Here is a 22826-nt window from a genome sequence, read left to right as displayed (position 1 = left end):
TAGAATCAGAAAATCTAACAGCTCAGTAATTAATATACCAAGTAGAAAAAATGGAAGAAATCACTACCCCCAAAACAAGAACATTTTTCAGAGTCAAGGAAAATCAAGTGAGATAATAATAATAATAAGCCTACAAAACATCAAAAACACTTAGTTTAAAAGGATTTATGTCAATAGACTGCCAGGCCATAATACTTTCTAAAAAGCCTGATCTAAATATTCCTTAGTAAAGTCAGTTATGAAAAAATACATGCAATGTAATAATTTACAATATGATTCAGATCTAAGTGATTTAGAATAGAAGCATCTACAATGTGCTTTTGAATGAGGAAAAGTAAATTAACAGTAACTGTTACGAATGTAATTATAAATGTAAATATGTGTGATATTTGAATCTACAAATGGGAAGAAAATAACCAAAAACATTTCATTCAAAAGCAAGTTTTCTTGCGTACTATGTTAAGTGGGAAGAGAAAAAGGAGACTGTTAGCAATATTGGTAAGATAGGTACAGCAAAAAAAAAACAAAAAAAAAAAAAACACCTGTGGATTAGAACATTATCTTTAATCATGAGAATCACTTTCTCATTATGAACAAGTCCTTTTGAGGCTGATTTTTAAAACTTACCTCTTTGATAGTTGCATTTATAATAAGCAATTATCCTTGAAGGTTTCTCATTTAAAGGACTGTCCTCTAAGAAACAACTTGTGTTAGAAGATGAACAGACAGCTGACTTTGCCCTGTTCATGGCTTTCCAGATATGAGTCCTTGAAGCAAAAACAAAGGGAAAATGTTGTAAGTGCAAACACTGCTGGTAGGCAATAGGAAAAAGAAACCACATATGTGACATCAAGAAGGTACATAGGAGATTTTGCTGATTGTGTAAGAAGATAGTCTTAGAAACCAGATGGACTATTCAGCCCAGGGGTACTTATCCTAGTGTTTCAATAAAACTGTTTTAAGCCGGGGGCGCCTGGGTGGCTCAGTCGGTTGAGCATCTGACTTCAGCTCAGGTCACGATCTCGCGGTCCATGAGTTTGAGCCCCACATCGGGCTCTGGGCTGATGGCTCGGAGCCTGGAACCTGCTTCTGATTCTGTGTCTCCCTCTCTCTCTGCCCCTCCCCCATTCATGCTCTGTCTCTCTCTGTCTGAAAAATAAATAAATGTTAAAAAAAAATTTAAAAAAAAAGTGATTTAAGCCGGATGACATACAAAAACAGGACAATAGTTGTGTTTCCATGTGCAAAACAAACACCATCAGAGTTGAAGTAGATAGGTCAAACAAAGGGCATATATGCCCAGTAGCTTGGCCCAGCCAGCTCAGAATTGACAGAGGAGGGTCTATGAACAAAGTATCTAGCTTCAAAATGGAGGTTCAAGTAAAGACTTTTATCTTACTACCATGACAGAATATCAAGATATAAATGCAGAGGCTCTGGTGAAAGAAAAAGAATGTTTCTAGTTTAAGTCTAAAATGCATATTGCGTGGGGCGCCTACTGGCTCAGTAGATTAAGCATCTGAGCCTTGATTTCAGCTCAGGTCATGATCTCAAGGTTTGTGAGATCAAGCACTGCATTGGGTTCTTTGTTGACAGTGTAGAGACTGCTTGGGATTCTCTCTGCCTCTCCCCCATTCTCTTTCCTTTAAATAAATAAATAAAATAAATTTAAAAAACAAATTGGTTTAATGAGAACATTTTTAAAGAAACTAAGAATTCTATACCTCTAATATTCTTTTTTTTAAATGTTTATTTATTTTGAGAGAGAGTGAGAGAGAGCACACACACACATACACATGACCAGGGGAGGGGCAGAGAGAGAGGGAGAGAGAATCCCAAACAGGCTTCATGCTGTCAGCACAGAGCCTAATGTAGGTCCAATCTTATGAACCATGAGATCACTATCTGAGCCAAAATCAAAAGTCAGATGCTTAACTAACTGAACCACTCAGGCGCCCCTCATATTTTTAAACAATAAAATTTCATTAATGTGCATATTGTTGTAGAATACGTAACTCTTTTTCTCTAAATTAAGCTTTTCTGTTCTTCCCGTTTCAACATATGTTAGTCCTCATTGTGGCCATTTCCTCCCTTACAGGTACTAGGAGCATAGGTATAATGCTGGGCTCTTTTTTTTTTTTTAAGTTTTTAAATTTAAATTTCAGTTAGGTAACATACACTATAATATTAGTTTCAGGTGTACAATATAGCGATTCGACACTTCCATACAACCCGGTGTTCATCAGGACATGTGTCCTCTTTAATCCCCATCACCTACTTAACCCATCACCTCACCCTGTTCACCTCTGGCAATTATCAGGTTGTTTTCAATAATTAAGAATCTGTTTCTTGGTTTGTTTCTATTTCCTTTTTTTAGAAAAAAAAATTATTTCCTAAATTCCATGTATGAGTGAAATCATATGATATTTGTCTTTCTCTGATTTATTTTGCTTAGCATTATACTCTCTAGCTCCATCCATGTCATTGCAAATAGTAAGATTTTTCTTTTTATGGCTGAGTTATATTCCATTATATATATATGTATATATATATGTGTATATATATATATATACATAATCCTATAATATATATAGTTCAATATTCTATATCAAATATTATATACACACACACATACACACACACACACACACACACACACCACTCTTCTGTATCCATTCATCAGTCCATGGACACTTGGGCTGGTTCTATAATTTGGCTATTGTATATAATGCTGCTACAAACATTGGGGTACATGTATCCTTTGGAATTAGTATTTTTGTATCCTTTGGATAAATACCTAGTAGTGCAATTACTGGATCATAAGGTAGTTCTATTTTTAATTTTTTGAGTAACATCCATACTATTTTCCACAGTGGCTGCACCAGTTTGCATTCCTACCAACAGTGCAAAAGGGTTCCCTTCTCTCCACATCCTTGCCAACACCTGTTGTTTCCTGTGTTGATTTTAGCCATTCTGACCAGTGTGACTTGATACCTCATTGTAGTTTTGATTTGCATACCCCTCATAGTTAGTGATGTTGAACATCTTTTCATCTGTCTATTGACTATCCATATGTCTTCTTTGGAAAGATGTCTACTTCTGTCTTCTGCCCATTTTTTGATTCATTTTTTTGGGGTGTTGAGTCTTCTAAATTCTTTATGTACTTTGGATACAAATGTCATTTGAAATTATCTTCTGTTTAGCAGGTTGCCTTTTAGTTTTGCTGATTGTTTCCTTTGTTATGTAGAAGGTTTTTATTCTCAATAAAATAAAATTATTTTGATGTAGAAGAGTTTATTTTTGTTTTGTTTCCTTTGACTCAGGAGACATATCTAGAAAGAAGGTATTATGGCTAATGTCAAAGAGGTTATGGCTGTGTTCTTCTCTAGGAGTTTTATGATTTCAGGTCTCACATTTAGGTCTTTAATCCATTTTGAATTTATTTTAGTGTATGGTGTAACAAAGTGGTCCAGTTTCATTCTTTTGCATATTGCTGTCCACTTTTCCCAAAGAGACATTATTTTACCCGTTGGATAGTCTTTTCTGCTTTGTCAAAGATTAATTGACTATAAGTTGTCATATTGTTGGGGATTTAACCATGCTACCTAAAGTCTTCTGAGCCATGGACTTCTTTAAAATCAGATGAAAGTGATATATTCAGGTCTCCATAAACAATGCACATTCATGCATAAAATATGCAAACAGTATCAGAGTATTGCCAGGCCCCTGCAGTCAGCTTAATATCTGTTCTAGAGAAGATATATTTAAACATGTCCTTGCTATTTCTGGAGTAAAATTTGCATACACTACAGCAGAATAGAGTAGCTTAATGACTAAGTGACCAGTAAGTAGTGTATGAGCAGCTTCTTGACTAGAAGGAAACCATCATACAGGAATTTTTTTCTCTTTGGTTTCTGTTAGGCCTCAGAGAAGAAAAAAAAAAAAAATCAAGCAGATTCCAGGATGTTATGCCCTGAGACTAGAACACTACAGACAAAATTGAAAAGGGTGAAAAAAAGCTAATATTTGGTAAACAAAATGAAATCCATGGGCCAAATATAGCTCACTACTTATTTCTGTATGTTCCACAAGAATTTCTTTCATATTTAATTTTTTTAATGTTTATTGATTTTTGAAAAATAGGAGTGAAAAAGAGGAGTGAAAAAGAGGAGTGCAAATAGGGGAGGGGCAAAGAGTGAGATGGAGAGAGAGAATCCTAAGCAGGCTCCACACTATCAGCACAGAGCCTGACATGGGGCTCAATCTCATGAACCGTGATCATGACCTGAGCTGAGACTGAGAGTAGGATGCTTAACTGACTAAGCCACCCAGGCCCCCCTGTGTTTTAAATATTTAAATGTTTAAAAGATTTTTAAAAATATATTTAAATATATGTGAAATTATATGCAATTCAAATTTCAGTGTCAAAAGTTTTATTAAAACACTTGTAAGCTCATTTGTTTACATGTTATTCCTGGGCGTTAATGCTCTATGACAGCAGAGTTGAGTAGTTGTGACAAAGACCATGTGGACTAGGAAGCCTAAACTATTTGCCATCCAGCTCTTTACAGAAAAAGTTTGCTGAACTCTGACTTTGAGCATGTGAACAATTATATAATAGCAGTATCCAAATTAGGACAGTAGATGTTCACAAAAAAGCCTAACACAAAATATACCCTTATTTTAAAGCCTACACTCCCTTTAAAACATGTGGAATGATAGCCTTGCTTCTGCCCATAGACCTTAAGAAATAGTTTATATTTTTTATTTCATATGGAAGAATATGATGCCTGAATTTATTCTATTTTTGGAATGCAAATGGTTATCTTAGAAAGTTTCTGTGCTCCTTAGTTACTCCACTGAATACATTATGAGGGTTCTATATTGATGTCCTTCTATTAAATGAAACGTGAGGCCCTTTTATAATAAACATTTTTGAAATAATTCGTATACATATGGAAAAGAGTACAATGAATAAGTCAGTGAATTTTTACAAAGTGAATACATTCAGATAACTGTCATCCAAACCTACAAAAATTTAACACTCAGAAAACCGCTACTATCTTTTCTAGTTACTATTTCCACCTCCTGACCAAAGTGGGTTCTACCATGACTTCTAACACTATAGACAGGTTTTTGTCCTTTTTATATTATCCTCTGATTCTTGCTTTTTTTTCACTCAACATTATGTTTATGCAACTTATCTAAGTTGTATATAGATGTAATTCACTTATTTGCATTGATCTGAAGTACCCATTGTAAGCATAGTAGTAAGAACATCTATTGCCATTTATGATCTACAGTTCTTGGAATTTTTTTTATATCAAGTTGCAGTTGACTCCTATTATGTAGAAGTAGAATTTCTAGGCTATAAGACAATGCATATTTATATTCCTAGAAGTTATTTTCATAGAATTTTCTAAAATATTGGACAAATTTACAGTGCTACAAACAAGTATAATAAATCCACTTACCACAGATTCTCACTGATATTTAAAATTGATGAATAAAAAAATCCTAGATATTTGAGTTGTGTGGAGGAATGAAGTTGTAATTTTAATTTATATTTATCTAATGAAAACTATAGTGAGAGAATTTTGTACTACCCGGCTTCAAATATCATTATAGAGCTATAGTAATCATAACGATGCAGTATTGTATGGATAGGCATAGATCAATAAATCAAAACACAAAGCCTAAAATTAAACCCTCACATGTGTGGTCTATTAATTTTTAAGAACTATGTAAATGAAATAATGTAAGAAAAATAATGTTTATTAATAAGTAGTGCTGGAACATTGGGAATTTGAAGTCAATAAACCTTCACTGTTACTTTAAGTATATACAAAAAATTAACTCAAGATGGATCATAGGCTTCAATAAGTAAAAAAAAAAAAAAAAAAAAAAAACAAACCCTGGAAGAAAACATAAGAAATAAAGCTTTGTGACCTTGGGTTAGGCAAAATTTCTTAGGTTGTAAAAAGCACAAATATTAAAGGGAAAATGTATGCACTGAAGTTTATTAAAATTTAAAATTTCTCTTTGGATGACACTTAGTAAAATGAAATACAAGACATAGACCAAAAGAAAATATTTGCAAACACTTACCTGATAAAAAGCTTGAATGCAGAATATGGAGAATTTCCCTGAAGTTCAACAATAAGGTAACAATATAATAAAAGAAATGGGGCAACATTTTTTATTTAAAAATGAACAAAGAACTTCAAGGCATATATATGAATTGCACTGTGCCCATGACACAATGTTCAAAATTATTAATTAGGGAAATGCAAATTTAAACCATAATGGATACTAGCACATGCCTATGAGAATAGTTAATATTAGAAAGACAAGAGGGGCGCCTGGGTGGCTCAGTCGGTTAAGCGTCCGACTTCAGCTCAGGTCACGATCTCTCGGTCCAAGAGTTCGAGCCCCGCGTCAGGCTGTGGGCTGATGGCTCAGAGCCTGGAGCCTGCTTCCGATTCTGTGTCTCCCTCTCTCTCTGCCCCTCCCCCATTCATGCCCTGTCTCTCTCTCAAAAATAAATAAACGTTAAAAAAAATTAAAAAAAAAAAAAAAAAGAAAGACAAGACACTCCAAAGTACCTGAGAAGATGAGGAAAAACTGGGTTTTGAAGTGACTGAGGAGATAAGCAGAAAGCTGGTCAAATGAATAGCCATTTTGGAAAATAGTTTGGTAGTTTCTTAAGAGCTCAAAAATATACTACATAAGCCAATAATCCCCCTTAGGTATTTACCCAAGAGAAATGAGAATAAATGTCTACACTAAGGCCTGTATACAAATACATTTAAGGGCTATTTCAATAATAGCCACCACCACCCCCAAAAAAAACAAGTGCCCATCAACTGCAATTAAATACATTAAATAAATAAGTAAATAAATATTTCGTTAACACACCCATATGTTAATAAAAAGGAACAGACTGCTGAGACATACATCCCTATGCATCTACATGGATGTATCTCAAAAGTGTTGAACCACATGAAACAAGCCACACTCTAAGCCTACAAATGTACAAATCTGTTCATATTCCATTCAGGAAGAGGCAAACATTTCAGATGGGTGTGGATGTTTGAGAGATAGTTACTTTTTTTAAGTTGTTTTGTCATTGGTGAATTATTTTGTTTTGATGTTTTCTCTTTGCTATACAACATCCATACTGTTTGTTTGGAAAGCAAATACTTGGGTAATTAGAATTACCTGTATTGCTGAATTTACTTAGTGTAACTTGAGTAAATGTAAATCACCCATGATCTAAGCAACCTGTATGCATTAGCATAGACAGAAAATAATGGTAATTGTGGTGCTTGGATAGCTCAATAAGTTAAGTGTCAGGCTCTTGGTTTCCACTCAGGTTATGAAGTCACTGTACATGGATTTAAACTTGCATCTGGCTTCATACTGACAAATGAAGAGCCCGATTAGGATTCTCTCTCCCTTTCTGCCCCTCACCCGTTTGCGTGCTTGCATGCTCTCTTTCAAAATAAATAAACAAACAAAAAGAATGGTAATTTATGTCCTGTGTGTATAAATAGATTCTTGTTTTATATTAGATGAAGGTGAGCATTTGGCTTTTTTTTTCTGTCCAAATGTGTATTTAAATTCCACTTAATTAACATACAGTGTAATGTTAGTTTCAGGTATAGAGTTTAGTGATTCATCACTTATATACAATACCTGGTGATCATCACAAGTGCTCTCCTTAACACCCATCACCTCTTTAACCCATCCCTCAACCCCCCTCTCCTACAGGAACCATCAGTTTGTCCTCTATAGTTAAGAGTCTGTTTCTTGGTTGATTCTGAAGTTTTTATTTGAGCTTTTTCTTTTGATAAAATAATAGATCTTGAGCAGAAATATAAATCACTAAGATTGTTTGTGGATCTTGAGCACATTTTCTATATTTGCATGATTCCAATTCTTACAGAAAAGAAGTGAGGACTTCAGCTATAAATTATTTCCCAAGGTGAGATATCTCCAGTGTTTTATGCAAGTGCCAGCATATTTGGAGGAAAGACATTTTGAATTTGTTTTTCCTTTAATACCTAGTAAATGTTATTGAAATGTTTACCTCCCTTTTCACAGCATCCCTCCTCCATTTTCCACCTAATCCTCCTGGTTTCCAATATCTCAGTGTAATATACATTTGGTGCTTTATGTGAATTCCTAACAGAAGAAGGTTTTCATATCAGAAGGTAATTTTAATGATTTTATTAATCACATATTATAATATAATAATTAAATTGACACACTTGAAAAGTCAATAAATGCCATTCCTGCTCTAAACTTACTAAAAAACTTACTAAACTTACTAAAAATCATTTGTTGTTTTGTTGTTTTGTGGTCTATTTTTCAGGTGTACACCCATATTTAAGTACTTAGGAACATTTAGAAAATGTTGTTGTGTATCAAGTAGGAGATGAGGGAAATAGCACATAGATCAGCTACCATTTGCTGGGGTGTGATGAAACTCTAATAATTATGAACAAATGGAGTGAGATGGGTGAGGAGGTGACATTTGAAAGAATCTTTGGGTAGAAAGTATGGGAAAATTTGAAACATTAGCATAAGACCTGGCAAAGGGCATAACAAAAGCTTATTTTTAAGGCCACCTATTACTACAAAACAACTTTTAACCTTCAATTATAGACCACCATACATTTTAAAACACATTCAGGAGATTTTAATATACTTACCTAATTATAAACTTTAAGTAAAAAACTTTGTCATATTTAATGTCATGGTGGCTATCAGTATCAGCTTTTATAGGCTCATGAAAGTGATTGTATTTATTCCTTCCTAACTCCTCATTTAGTGACCTCACATGAGGAGCACAAAAATTGTCCTTGATGGGACAGTTTACATCAGAGAAATTGTCAAATGCTACAAATCAGTTCCTGTCCTCTCTGGAGAGCCTGTTAACAGCTACAAGCACATTGCTGCATTAAACACACACACACACACACACACACACACACACCTTTTTTTTTCTTATCTTCTAGGTGTGCAAAATAGATATTAAGTAATCTAAACAAGAAGAATTTTGAATCAACTCTCAGTATAATACAAATCATTCTTTAAATTATATTTCTTTCAGTATAGTTAACATACAGTGTTATACTAGTTTCTGATGTATTGTATAGTAATTCAGCAGTCCAATACAACACCTGGTGCTCTTCCAAGTGTGCTCCTTAATTTCTGTCACCTGTTTAACCCATTTGCCCATCTACCTCTACTCTAGTTTCTTCCTATAGTTAAGAAGCTGTTTCTTGATTTCTCTTTTTACTTTGCTTATTTGTTTGGTTTCTTAAGTTCCACCTATGAGTGAAATCATATTGTACTTGTCTTTTTCTGACTGATTTATTTCGCTTACCATTATACTCTTGAGTTCCATTCATGTTATTGCAAATGTCAAGGTTTCATTGCTTTTTGCAAGTAAATAATAAAGTATTTAGTCATAATACTTTATGACAAATATTAACAAATAATTTTATGACTAAAAAATATTACTAAATAATTGGACATTTGCAAATGGCAAGATTTCATTCTTTTTATAAGTGTAATAAATTATTTAATCATAATATTTTATGACTAATATTAACATAAACAATATTATTTATGATTAGATAATATGACTAAATAATTGTTGGACATTTGGGCTGCTTCTGTAATTTGGCTAAGGTACATCTGATATAAACATAGGGGTGCATATATCCCTTTGAATTAGTGTTTGTGTATTTGGGGATGAATGCCCAGGAGTGCAATTACTGGATTATAGGGTAGTTCTATTTTTAATTTTTTGAGGAAACTCCATTCTGTTTTCCACAGTGATTGCCCCAGTTTGCATTCCCCTCAATACTGCATGAGTGGTGATCTTGGGGTGTGAGTTCAAGCCCCATGTTGTGTATAGAGACCAATTAAAAATGAAATAAAATTTTTAAAAATGCAACAGATTTCTGCATATTGATCTTTTTTTATCCTGTGACTTTGCTGAATTTATTAGTTTTAGTAGCTTTTTGTTGGAGTCTGTATGGTTTTCTATATATAGTATTATGTTATCTGCAAATATTGAAAGTTTTACTTGTTTATTACTGATTTGGTCTTCTCTTAGTTCTTTTTGCTGTCTGATTTCTGTGCCTAGGACTTCCAGTACAATGTTTAATAAAAGTGGTGAGAATGGACATCACTATCTTGCTCCTGGCCTTAGGGGAAAAGCTCTCGTTTTCTCCATTGTGTATGATGTTCATTGTGGTTTTTTCATATATGGCCTTTATTATTTTGAGGTATGTTCCCTCTAAACCTACTTTGTTGAGGGATTTTTATATCATGAATGGATGTTCTACTTTGTCAAATGCTTTTTCTGTATCTCTTAAAATGGTCTTACGGTTTTCATCCTTTCTCTTACTGATGTGATGTATCATGTTGATTGATTTGTAAATAATGAACCATCCTTACATCCCAAGAATAAACCCCACTTGATTGTGGCGAGTGACATTTTTAATGTATTGCTGGATTTGGTTTTCTAGTATTTTCTTGAAGATTTCTGAGCCTGTGTTCATCAGAGATACTGGCCTATAGTTATCTTTTTTGAGGTGTCTTCATCTGGTTTTGGCATCAGGATGATACTGGCCTCACAGAATGAATTTGGAAGTTTTCTTCATTTTTTGGGAGAGTTTGGGAAGAATAGATATTAACTCTTCTTTAAATCTTTTGGTAGAAGTCCCCTCTTAAGCCATTTGCTCTTGGACTTCTGCTTGTTGGGAACATTTTTTGATTACTGATTCAATCTCCTTGCTGTTAATCGGTCCATTAAATTTTTCTATTTCTTACTACTTCAGTTTTGGTGGGTTATATGTTTCTAGGAATCTATCCATTTCTTTTAGGTGGTCTAAGTTATTGGCATATAGTTTTTCATAATATCAAATCAATTTTTGAATATCAACTATCTGTGAGATTAATGAATATCATTTATAAGCCTTTGGTAAATAAGCTAATAGCATCAGATTTCACTTCATTGAAAATAAAAGACAAAGATATCTGATAAGAAATCTTGATAGAGTTTCACCCAGTTATCTTATAAGAAACAAATACATTGTACTGAATCTCTCATTACATTTATTTATTCAGTAATTAAGGCAGTTGGTAATTGGCAAGATCTCCTAGAAAGAGCATTTATATATAAACAAAAGAAGGTCACTGAAATTATAGATTAAGCTAAATATTATAGTGAAATAAACAGAAGTATAAAATAACTGTTCATAATAATTTAAACAAACCAATATATTAAATATCAGAAAAATACAGCAAATAATCCGAATACTAATGGAACAGAAAATTATATTTCTATAGTATCATTGCAGTGATTGATTGCTAAGCTCTTGAGCTATTTATTCATTTCCAAAGAGAGTCATTCGTTTAGCAAATTTTATTCTTGATATGATTTTCAAGAGCTATTATTTTTCAGATAGATTTTTAAGAATGACAATGAAGAACTGAAATTACAACATTGAGTAGGCTTTGCCATGAATCACAATTATTTTAATACTAATAAGTAATATATATCAAATGACTTGTTCAGTAATTTCCATTTGTCAGATGGGATGGCTAGTCTTATAAAAATATTATATTCTTTGTTCAAGCTGTAGTGTATAATTATGGATAAAATCTGGCCATTTAAAAAACCTTAAATAAAACTGTTACTGCATAATGGTCAGGCTGTTGCTTTGCCCATAAAACTTAGTAAAAGAACTGTTAAGAGTTCATGGTATTCTTTCATCCCACTGTCACTGGATAACCCCATAACTGGAGATAAAATTAAAGTGTTTGTAATGAGAAATCTCAGATATAAGGCAGTTAATAAATTCAAGACTACAAAGGATTTATTGGTATTTTTTCAACCCAGAAGTTAGTTTCCAGTATGTTTGAATGCAAATCCAGAATTTAAGATCCAATGTTGATTAAATCATAGTTAGCAGAATTTTCCTGTCTTAGCAGCAGACTAGTAGTTCTTGCTTCACTGGTTCTCAATTTATAAATAGGCACACATGATGATGCTTAAAACTACCATATTGACATCAGTCTCATTTTAAATTCAAGGCCCTGGAAATGACAGTGACTTAGCTGCACTACAAATGTTCCTTACTTAAAACAATGTTGGTGGCTTTTGAGGTGCCAGGGTAGCTCAGTCAGGTAAGTGTCCAACTTTGGCCCAGGTCATGATTTTGCAGTTTGTGGGTTTGAGCCCTGCATGGGGCTCTGTGCTGACAGCTCAGAGCCTGGAGCCTGCTTCAGATTCTGTCTCTCTGCCCCTACCCCTCTCGCACTCCGTCTCTCTTTGTCTTTCAAAAATAAATAAAGATTTAGGGGCGCCTGGGTGGCTCAGTCGGTTAAGCGTCCGACTTCAGCTCAGGTCATGATCTCGAGGTCCATGAGTTAGAGCCCCACGTCGGGCTCTGTGCTGACAGCTCAGAGCCGGGAGCCTGTTTCAGATTCTGTGTCTCCCTCTCTCTCTGCCCCTCCCCCGTTCATGCTCTGTCTCTCTCTGTCTCAAAAATAAAAAAACGTTAAAAAAAAATTATAAAATAAAAAAATAAATAAAGATTTAAAAAATTAAAAAAAACAATGCTGATGACTTTTTTTATGTGTATTATTTTTGAGAGAAAGTGTGAGTGGGGAAGTGGAAATCCAAAGTGGGCTCCATGTTGAAAGTGGAGAACCTGAACCCGGCCTTGAACTCATGAACTGTGAGATTATGACCTGAGCCAAAGTCAGATGCTCAACTGACTGAGATACCCAGGCACCACAAACTATGTTGGTGGCTTTTTAAAATGTAGTAAAAAGGTTTTGTCTGCCACATTTTCTATAATCTATAGATTTTTAGAGGCCATTTTTATACAAGTGTTATACTACAGAAATCCTGCTAATCACCACTTCAAACAGATTCTTTGTTTCCATTCCCATTCAATAATTTAAACTCCTGGTATACAATATGAGTATGGCTAGAGAGGGACCTGTTAGGGAAATCATTACACTTTTGGATACAGAAATATTAGATAACTAAGCCATGTAGTTCTGAAAGACATTAAGAGCTTTATGATCAAGGCCTGTTAAGATAGTCAATTTTTATGTGTAATTTGTGTATAAACAAGGGTTTTACATCTTTAAAATGAGCAGAAAGTGAACCCAACCACCAACCGGAACAATTTCAGTAGAAGCTAGGATCAGCCTTAGGAACTTGAATTTCAGTGATGCACGTGCTTATCAATGACTAGTTACTTGATTTGTGAACAGGTTTTTTTCTTTTGTTTTGTTTTGTTTTTTCCAGTAAATCAAGAGAAAATGAGAACATCCCTTGCAGCTTACGGTGGATACTGGTTCTTCCTAGAACCCTCTTTGTTGAAGGATGAAAAAATAGAAACAAAATCCCAATCCAAAAAAATGATCTGAAACAGCTGGAAAACAGAGCATAATTTTAAATATTGAAGAAAATTCTATAAGAAAAGTAATTGTTAAAATAAATATTTTATAATGTATCTAATTTGTATTCTTAAAAAAATTTTTAATATGAAATTTATTGTCAAATTTGTTTCCATACAACACCCAGCGCTCTTTCCAACAGGTGCCCTCCTCAGTGCCCATCATCCACCCTCCCGTCCCTCCCACTCCTCCTCAACCCTCAGTTTGTTCTCAGTTTTTAAGAGTCTCTTATGGTTTGGCTCTCTCCCTAACTTTTTTTTCCTTCCCCTCCCCTATGGTCTTCTGTTAAGTTTCTCAGGATCCACATATGTGTGAAAACATATGGTATCTGTCTTTCTCTGTATGACTTATTTCACTTAGCATAACACTCTCCAGTTCTATCCACGTTGCTACAAAGGGCCATATTTCATTCTTTCTCATTGCCACATAGTACTCCATTGTGTATATAAACCACAATTTCTTTATCCATCCATTAATTGATGGAAATCCCATAATTTGGCTATTGTTGAAAATGCTGCTATAAACGTTGGGGTACAAGTGCCCCTATACATCAGCAATCCTGTATCTCTTGGTTAAATTCCTAGCAGTGCTATCGCTGGGTCATAGGGTAGGTCTATTTTTAATTTTTTGAGGAACCTCCACACTGTTTTTCAGAGTGGCTGCACCAGTTTGCATTCCCACCAACAGTGCAAGAGGGTTCCCGATTCTCCACATGCTGTCCAGCATCTATAGTATCCTGATATGTCCATTTTAGCCACTCTGACTGGCATGAGGTGGGATCTCATTGTGGCTTTGATTTATATTTCCCTGATGATGAGTGACGTTGAGCATCATTTCATGTGTCTGATGGCCATCTGGATGCCTTCTTTGGAAAAGTGTCTATTCATGTCTTCTGCCCATTTCTTCACTGGGTTATTTGTTTTTTGGGTGTGGAGTTTGGTGAGTTCTTTATAGATTTTGGATACTAGCCCTTTGATATGTTATTTGCAAATATCTTTTCCCATTCCCTCGGTTGCCTTTTAGTTTTGTTGATTGTTCCTTTGCAGTGTAGAAGCTTTTTATCTTCATGAGGTCCCGATAGTTCATTTTTGCTTTTAATTCCCTTGCCTTTGCAGATGTGTTGAGTAAGAAATCACTGCAGCTTAGGTTATAGATTTCTCCTCTAGAGTTTTGATGGTTTCCTGTACATATTCAGATCCTTTATTCATTTTGAGTTTATTTTTGTGTATGGTGTAAGAAAGTAGTCTAGTTTCATTCTTCTGCATGTTGCTGTCCAGTTCTCCCAGCACCATTTGTTAAAGAGACTGTCTTTTTTCCATTGCATATTCTTTCCTGCTTTGTCAAAGATTAGTTGGCCATACTTTGGTGGCCAAATTTGGAGTATCTATTCTATTCCATTGGTCTCTTTGTCTGTTTTTGTGCCAATACCATGCTGTCTTGATGATTACACCTTTATAGTAGAGGCAAAAGTCTGGGATTGTGATGCCTCCTGCTTTGGGCTTCTTCAATATTCCTGTTAATATTCGGGGTCTTTTTTGGTTCCATACAAATTTAGGATTGCTTGTTCTAGCTTTGAGAAGAATGCTGGAGCAATTTTGATTGGGATTGCATTGAATGTGTAGATTGATTTGGGTAGTATTGACATTTTAACAACATTTATTCTTCCAGTCCATGAGCATGGAATGTTTTTCCATTTCTTTGTATATTCTTCAATTTCCTTCATAACCTTTCTATAGTTTTCTGCAAACAGTTCTTTTACATCTTTGGTTAGATTTATTCCTAGGTATTTTATGCTTCTTGGTGCAATTGTGAATGGGATCAGTTTCTTTATTTGTCTTTCTGCTGCTTCATTATTAGTGTATAAGAATGCAATTGATTTCTGTACATTGATTTTGTATCCTGCAACTTTGCTAAATTCATGTATCAGTTCTAGCAGACTTTTGGTGGAGTCTATCGGATTTTCCATGTATAATATCATGTCATCTGCAAAAAGCGAAAGCTTGACTTCATCTTTGCCAATTTTGATGCCTTTGATTTCCTTTTGTTGTCTGATTGCTGATGCTAGAACTTCCAGCACTATGTTAAACAACAGCGGTGAGAGTGGGCATCCCTGTCGTGTTCCTGATCTCAGGGAAAATCTCTCAGTTTTTCCCCATTGAGGATGATAGTAGCTATGGGCTTTTCATAAATGGCTTTTATGATGTTTAAGTATATTCCTTATATCCTGACATTCTCAAGGGTTTTTATTAAGAAACGATGCTGAATTTTGTCAAAGGCTTTTTCTGCATCGATTGACAGGATCAAATGGTTCTTTTCTTTTCTTTTATTAATGTGATGTATCACATTGATTGATTTGCAAATGTTGAACCAGCCCTGCATCCCAGGAATGAATCCCACTTGATCATGGTGTATAATTCTTTTTATATGCTGTTGAGTTCGATTTGCTAGTATCTTGTTGAGAATTTTTGCATCCGTATTCATCAGGGATATTGGCCTGTAGTTCTCTTTTTCTGCTGGGTGTTTGGTTTAAGAATCAAAGTAATGCTGACTTCATAGAATGAGTCTGGAAGTTTTCCTTCCCTTTCTATTTTTTGGAACAGCTTGAGAAGGATAGGTATTATCTCTGCTTTAAATGTCTGGTAGAATTCCCCAGGGAAGCCATCTGGTCCTGGACTCTTATTTGTTGGGAGATTTTTGATAACTGATTCAATTTCTTCGCTGGTTATGGGTCTGTTCAAGTTTTCTATTTCTTCCTGTTTGACTTTTGGAAGCGTGTGGGTGTTTATGAATTTGTCCATTTCTTCCAGGTGGTCCAGTTTGTTGGCATATAATTTTTCGTAGTATTCCCTGATAATTGCTTGTATCTCTGAGGGATTCGTTGTAATAATTCCTTTTTCATTCATGATTTTATCTATTTGGGTCATCTCCCTTTTCTTTTTGAGAAGCCTGGCTACAGTTTATCAAATTTGTTTATTTTTTCAAAAACCAACTCTTGGTTTCATTGATCTGCTCTACAGTTTTTTAGATTCTATATTGTTTATTTCTGCTCTGATCTTTATTATTTCTCTTCTTCTGCTGGATTTAGGGTGTCTTTGTTGTTCTTCTCCTAGTTCCTTTAGGTGTGCTGTTAGATTTTGTATTTGGGATTTTTCTTGTTTCTTGAGATAGGCCTGGATTGCAATGTATTTTCCTCTCAGGACTGCCTTCACTGTATCCCAAAGCATTTGGATTGTTGTATTTTCATTTTCATTTGTTTCCATATATTTTTAAATTTCTTCTCTAATTGCCTGGTTGACCCTTTCATTCTTTAGTAGGGTGTTCTTTAACCTCCATGCTTTTGGAGGTTTTCCACACGTTTTCCTGTGGTTGACTTCAAGTTGCATAGCATTGTCATCTGGAAGTGTGCATGGTATGATCTCATTTTTTTTCTACTTACAAAGGGCTGTTTTGTGACCCAGTATGTAATCTATCTTGAAGAATGTTCCATGTGTACTCAAGAAGAAAGTATATTCTGTTGCTTTGGGATGCAGAGTTCTAAACATATCTGTCAAGTCCATCTGATCCAATGTATCAATAGGGGTCTTGTGTCTTTATTGATTCTGTGTCTAGATGATCTATCCATTGTTGTAGTAGGGTATTAAATTCCCTGAAAGTACCACATTCTTATCAATAAGGTTACTTATGTTTGTGATTGTTTTATATATTTGGGGGCTCCTGTATTTGGCGCATAGACATTTATAATTGTTAGCTCTTCCTGATAGATAGACCCTGTAATTATTATACAATGCCCTTCTTCATCTCTTGTTACAGGCTTTAACTTAAAGTCTAGTTTGTCTGAAATAAGTAAGGCTACTCAGCTTTCTTTTGACTTCCAGTAGGATGGCAGATAGCTCTCCATCCCCTCACTTTCAATCTGAAGGTGTTCTCAGGTCTAAATTGGGTTTCTTTTAGACAGCAAATACATGGATCTTGTCTTTTAATCCATTCTGATACCCTATATCTTTTGATTGGAGCATTTAGTCCATTTACATTCAGTGTTATTGAAAGATGTGGGTTTGGAGTCATTGTGATGTCTGTAGGTTTCATGCTTGTAGTGATGTCTCTGGTACTTTGTGGTCCTTGCAACATTTCACTCACAGAATCCCCCTTAGGATCTCTTGTAGGGCTGGTTGAGTGGTGATGAATTCCTTCAGTTTTTGTTTGTTTGGGAAAACCTTTATCTCCCCTTCTATTCTGAATGACAGACTTGCTGGATAAAGGATTCTTGGCTGCATATTTTTTCTGTTCATCACAATGAAAATTTCCTGCCATTTCTTTCTGGCCTGCCAAGTTTCAGTAGATACGTCTGTCACTACTCTTATGGATCTCCCTTTGTGAGTTAGACATGTTTATCCCTAGCTGCTTTCAGAATTTTCTCTTTATCCTTGTATTTGCCAGTTTCACTATGATATGTCATGCAGAAGATCGATTCAAGTTACATCTGAAGGTAGTTCTCTGTGCCTCTTGGAGTTTAACGCCTGTTTCCTTCTCCAGATCAGGGAAGTTCTCAGCTATGATTTGTTCATGTACACCTTCAGCCCCTTGCTCTCTTTCTTCTTTCTTCTGGAATTCCTATGATACGGATATTGTTCCATTTGATTGCATCACTTAGTTCTCTAATTCTCCCTTCATACTCCTGGATTTTTTTATTTCTCTTTTTCTCATTTTCCTCTTTTCCCATTATTTTATTTTCTAATTCACCTGTTCTCTCCTCTGTCTCTTCAATTTGTGCTATGGCTGCCTCCGTTTTATTTTGCACCTCATTTATAGCATTTTTTAGCTCCTCATGACCATTTCTTAGTCCCTTGATCTCTGCAGCAATAGATTCTCTGCTGTCCTCTCTGGTTTTTCAATCCCAGCGGTTAAATTATGACTATTATTCTAAATTCTTGTTCTGTTATATTGCTTAAATCGTTTTTGATCAATTCGTTAGTTGTAGCTACTTCCTGGAGTTTCTTCTGAGGAGAATTCTTCCGTTTTGTCATTTTTGGTAGTCCTTGTAGTGGCTCCAAGCTGCAGGGCACTTCTGCTGTGCTGTCTGTAGTAACTTGTGTTGGTGGGTGGGTCCGCAGTCAGACCCAATGTCTGCCCCCAGCCCACCGCTCTGGCCACCGTCACATTGGACTGTACCTTATCTTCCCCTCTCTTAAGGGCAGTACTCACTGTGGAGTGGTGTGACCTCTGTCTGGGCTACTTGCACAGTGCCATGCTTGTGGTGCTGCCTCAATGGGATCTGGCCAAGGGCGTATTAGCTGAGGTGGATCCACAAGTTGCACAGGGGTGGGAGGGGTAGGCTTAGCTTGCTTTGGGGTCAGTGGTCCCCTGTGGGAGGGGCCCTGCAGCACTGGGATGGAGGCAGACTCATTGGAGGGATGGATCCACAGAAGCACAATGTTGGGCATTTGCCTGGTGCAAGCAAGTTCGGTGATGGGAACAGCTTCCCTTTGGAATTTTGGCTGGGGGATAGGAGAGGGATATGGCACTTGCCAGCACTTCCCCCCACCCACCCCCCCAAGCTGAGCTGAACTCTTTCTTCCAGGGCTCAACAAATCTCCCTCCCAGTGTCCTCTCACCCTCCCTGCTCTCCGAGAGCAGTGCTGTTGACTTTTAACATTCCAGATGATAAGTCCTGCTGGCTGTCAGAACTCACACAGTCCGGCCCTTGTGCTTTTTGCAAGCCAGACTTTGGGGGCTCTGCCTTGCTGGGCAGGCTACCCCCCCCCACCGCCCTGGCTCCCTCCCGCCAGTCTTTGTAGCATGCACTGACTCTCTGCCCTTTCTACCCGCTTCCATGGGCCTCTTGTCTATGCTTGGTTCCATAGAATCCATTCTGGTAGTCTTCTGATGGTTTTCTGGGTTATTTAGGCAGATGTGGGTGGAATCTAAGCAGTCAGCAGGACGAGGTAAGCCCAGCATCCCCTCTCACCACCATCTTCCCTGTATTCTTAAATAATTTTAAGAAGAAGATATTTAGAAAACATGACAAAATCATACACATTGATTAAAAGAAAGTATGATGATACATGGAACAAAGGAAAGGAACAAAAACTTAATGTAGAATAAAAATTTTTTTGTTACTGTTGTAAAAAAGAAAACCATATAAACAAAGATCAATATTATAGAGAGGACAAATCCACCAACTCTTTATGAATGTATGGCTGGAGTAATAAGAGATGAAAACAAGTGATGAAAGACTTCACATTAAAAACACAAGGAATGAGTTTTCCAGTAAGGTATAAGAAAAATTCACCCAGAACAAAATGCAGTGGTGCAATAGATAAAATTATTCTTAACTTTAAAAAAGATATGAATGTACAATCGAATTAAGTTACGATGTTTCAGAATTGACTAAAAAAAAACCAAAATGTAAAAATTTTGAGCATCAGTGTTAAATCACATATTTTTTTTCTAAGTGTAGAGATGTTTAGGAACATCTTTAAAAAAAGTTTATTGTATGAGAGAGAGAGAGAGAGAGAGAGAGAGAAGAAGGGGCAGAGAGAGAGGAGAGAGATTCCAAGCAGGTTCCACATTGTCAGCACAGAGCCTGATGCAGAACTGGAACTCATGAAACTGAGATCATGACCTAAGCCAAAATCAAGAGTAGGAGGCTTCATTGACTGAGCCACCCAGGCATCCCAGAGATGTTTAGGAACATCTTAGCCAATTTATTTCACTTATACTTTCCCTATTACATATGGCTAGGATTTATAGATGATAAGAATATGACTAAATTAAGTCCAAAGGAGCTCTTTTAATAAGTTAAAAATAAAAATTCTAAGTGGTAAGAAGCATAGTACCATAGTTTAACTAACAATATTAAATCACGTATTTTAAGTTTAAAATATGCCAAAGGAGGTTCCTATAAATTCAGGAATAGAGCTTGCCAGATATATGTTTTCATAATAATAGCTATTGCATACAAATTATAGAAACTGATATTGTTAATTAAAATGGAGAAGGAATGTATTAGAAAAAAATCAGGTAGTTTTTTGACTTTAATATCTTAGAAAAAGCCTGCATTTTGATACTATTTAGGTAGTAGGAAGTATTCCTAGCAAAATTCTCTTATTCTGTTCATCAAAGTAGAAATACATCTTTTTTGAATAAAAGGAAAAGATCTCAACTGAAGGAGATCTTGGAAAAGATCTTGAAGGAAATCACTGGAAAGTCTCCCTACCTAATGGATTCTTAATATTTTCTCCTTAAATTACCTAAAGTAAAGTATTTCTCTAATGGATACCACATTAAAATAAGCAAACATGCAAACAACAATTCGCAGGATTTGTTCATTTGCTTTTTAAAAAAAAAATCAATTTAAGAAATTTTTGCAGTACAGCCATGACCTGATTAAGCTATAAACCCAAAGATATTATAGTGTTTATATATTTCTATAATAAAGTAGTATCCAACTCATATTTAATATTTTAACATTAAGAACAATGACTCGTTTTCATAAAAGTTGACATGTGTAGCTGTTTTAAAATAATATTGTTGATTTCCATCAAGAGTTAACAGTGTAACATTATTTACCTGGATATTGTAGTTACTAAATTTTTCATTCTGTATGACAATTGAATAGTATGAATCCAGGGTCAAGCGTTTTTACTTCAAGTTCTTTTCATACATAAATATAAACCATAGCTCTAAGTTTCATCAAAATACAGGTGGGAAAAATCACAAAGTTCTTGTATCACAGAGTAAAAAAAAAAAAGTGTCATCTTAAAAAAATGATTCTAGTATTCCTAACTATAATAATACAAATACAATTGTATAAATAGACTCATACCTGCATTATTAGGTCAGAATTAAAAATTGGTCTAGCATCTTTTACATATACATTTAAATAATGAATATAAATTTATTTCTAATAACTTTTGATAGACATTACATCATAAATATGATGAGAATACCATTTAGTTTCCAGGAGCCCTTGCCAAGAGATATCATTTGTGCTGTCCATGGTGGCAGATACCTTTGGCTCTCACATCATATCTCCTCTGTTTATATATGGTTTCACAAGGCAGCTGTAGGAAGGCTCATTCTGCATTCTGGAATGCACTGGCTGCATTCCATCTCAAATGTGTGCCACTCAATTTTCCACTTTCTGCCTCAGGGTCCCTTTGGCGCTGAGACAATCTAATTTGACCACATTCATGTACAACATAAAATGTGAGATTGTTAATGCCTGTAAGAGTGCCTCTGAAGCCAGTGAGGGGAGGGGGAGTCACTGGATAAATGCACTGGCTTCTTTTCATTCAGGTTGGCATCACTGGAGGACATTTTTACTTCTTAGAGGTCACAGCTAAGTCTTTCCTGTGGCATTAATCACTCTTATACTCATTTTCCATCTTCCCTGACTCTTCCTCTTTCCACTCCTTCACTTGTGCTTGCTGGTAGCACCTCACAATAACCTAGTTTTATCCAAGTCTAACCTCATGCTCCGCTTGCAGTGAAGCACATGATGGTCTCTCTGCCCTAGAAAACAGACGTTCAGTAGGAGATTCTGGAACACAATAGCGTTAGCATTTGTAAACCTATCCTGTGTGACAGATTAGTGAACTAGAAAAGGTGGCATTGGGGAATGCACTAAGTCTAGCATTAAAATAGTATAAGCTCAATTGTAGTGGTAAGAAATGTAAAATTGTCTTCTTTTGGTTAGCTGCCTTAAAGCCATAAAGAAAGAATGAAAGATTCATGTCAACAAACATCACTCAAAACACACTGGAAAAGTCATGGCCATGTTTAACGTGAGTATCATTTATGGAAGCCTGGCAGTCACAAGGCAAACATTAATAAAACTCAGGGTCAAAATTCAATCATAAGTGTGACAAGGCAGACTTAAACAATCCATTTAAGTCTTCCTATTTAATAGTTTGCTAGAAAAGCTTTGGAAGAATCTTAAGGAATAACTCCAGAAGCTCAAGGATTAGGGAATTTTAGAATGGATTTATTACGAGACCCACAGCTGAAAACATTCTGTAATAAATGCTTAAAAATATTACTTTCATTAAAGTAATAAGGAATACTCCAGTCAAGGGGTCACCATTACTTTTTAGAGGCTTAGTTGTGACCCTTTGCTCTAGATCAGGGTTGGCAGTGGAGAGGCCGTCATGTACCTGGGTTCTAGTCCTTAGAGTTCATGGGAATGATAGAATTCCAGAATAGTAGAAGACAAGTGTCAGTACTAACAAGACAAAGGAAAGACAAGGATAGTTATCACATTGGCTAGCGATACCATAAGATATATTACCTTAGCCCACAAAGATCTGTGGTAATGGCTCAGAGACATG

At 35.5% G+C, this 22826-nt stretch overlaps 2 long non-coding RNA genes across 2 annotated transcripts in view; one reads left to right on the top strand and one right to left on the bottom strand.

Annotated features, from left to right (window-relative positions):
• LOC122231495 overlaps positions 1–13479 on the top strand; it is a 68602-nt gene extending 55123 nt beyond the window's left edge. The window contains exons 2-3 of the long non-coding RNA XR_006208749.1: positions 8107–8216; positions 13346–13479. This is a non-coding gene — a long non-coding RNA (uncharacterized LOC122231495). The remainder of the gene's footprint in view (positions 1–8106; positions 8217–13345) is intronic.
• Positions 739–22809, bottom strand: LOC107179318. Its single transcript, XR_001509917.1, has 3 exons — positions 22787–22809; positions 6109–6146; positions 739–767 (listed from the first exon to the last, which is right to left on the bottom strand). It is a non-coding gene; the product is annotated as an uncharacterized LOC107179318 (long non-coding RNA).
• Positions 22810–22826: the final 17 nt, after the last annotated feature.

The sequence above is a fragment of the Panthera tigris genome, chromosome A1 (assembly GCF_018350195.1).
Source record: "Panthera tigris isolate Pti1 chromosome A1, P.tigris_Pti1_mat1.1, whole genome shotgun sequence".
In the NCBI taxonomy this organism is placed as follows: Eukaryota; Metazoa; Chordata; class Mammalia; order Carnivora; family Felidae; genus Panthera; species Panthera tigris.
Note: the sequence above shows the minus strand (reverse complement) of the source record. Positions and strands in the feature narration are given on the sequence as shown.